The sequence below is a fragment of the Etheostoma spectabile genome, chromosome 5 (genome assembly GCF_008692095.1).
Source record: "Etheostoma spectabile isolate EspeVRDwgs_2016 chromosome 5, UIUC_Espe_1.0, whole genome shotgun sequence".
Taxonomy (NCBI): Eukaryota; Metazoa; Chordata; class Actinopteri; order Perciformes; family Percidae; genus Etheostoma; species Etheostoma spectabile.
In genome coordinates, this window is record NC_045737.1 from 27,284,287 (window position 1) to 27,285,630 (window position 1,344).

The following is a 1,344-nucleotide window of genomic DNA, read 5'->3' on the forward strand; positions in this document are numbered from 1 at the left end:
CACACACACACACACACACACACACACGTGCAAGATCTATGGATCCCCAGCTGAGCCTATGAGTTAAATTGGCCTGCAGGTCTTTCTGTAACCCTTGTGAAGCTTGGTCGTCATATCATATTCTATCAATCTAATGTCAAAACAGGAAATGTCTTTCAAATTCATTAGGGAGCGAACACAGGAAGAATGACTGAAAGCAGTAAATACCAAATAAAGCTTGAAGCACCCTCAGACATATCTGACATACAACAAGTACTCCATGTGTCTCGTAGTGCTTCTGTAATCGCTGGCTAATTCTCAGGAGCAGTGAGGCACAGTGCTTGACAACATCATCTACTGTGACAGGCAGATTGTGTTTTCACGTGAGCGTGATCGACAACAGATTGCACTGAGACCGGGCTGTTCCTGTTTGCCCTGGAAATGTGTTAGTGTTTATCTTCTGCTTGAGAGAGGCATTCCTTTCTTTCTCCCTCCGTTACAAAAAACACACATATTCAGGCGAGCTGTTTTGCATGTGTGCGCGTGTGACACACGCTGTGAAGTGACTGCCAGGAGAGGCTTAAGAAACAATCCAAGCAAGATCAATATCTGCAAACCACACTTATGTGTTTGACTTAACATGAAGTTGCAGTTTCCCCTTCTTCTCTTTTTATGCACAGCTGATGCCAAACCTCACCAAATTGCATTTACCCAAAAGCCTAAAGTTTGTGTATACACTGTGACATATTTGAAATTACATAATTGTTTTGGCAAACTGTTGATTTTCTCCATCAGGCTTTGATGAGACTATTACCCCCCACTTGAATAGACAAAAACACACACACACACACACACGCGCGCACACTCGTTTTAATTAAGGAGAAATCATTTTGGCTCAAAATGACAAAAATGCCACAACAAGTTATATACACAATATGTATTGCTGATACTTATTGTGTACCTTATTCTAAATGTGTCAGCTGTGAAAGACAAAAAGTGACACTATGAACGACAATGTAACAGTTATCAGGCTGTTACGCATTAAGCCGTTTCGATCATATTAAGATTTAGCCATAGACCCCTACTTGGTAGTTCAAGAGAAAAACACACAGTAGGTTTTCCCTACTTTGCATTTAATGTGTGAGCATAGAATAAGGCTGGAAGTATGCCTTCACTATAACTTCATCCCTGTAGACAAGTCAGACAAGTCATTTATGAATATGCATGAGCCAGTGTTTGCCTCGTTAAATGATTTTCAACCATTCAAATATATTCAATCCACCTACACTCATTTATTTCTCTGCAATTCATATGGACATTAAGCACACACATACACACACACGCACACGCACACACACACACACA

The 1,344-nt window shown here is 40.6% G+C and overlaps 1 protein-coding gene across 10 annotated transcripts in view; it reads left to right on the forward strand.

Annotated features, from left to right (window-relative positions):
- Positions 1–1,344, forward strand: part of mef2cb (myocyte enhancer factor 2cb) — a 73,611-nt gene that overhangs the window by 6,852 nt on the left and 65,415 nt on the right. The window lies entirely within an intron of this gene.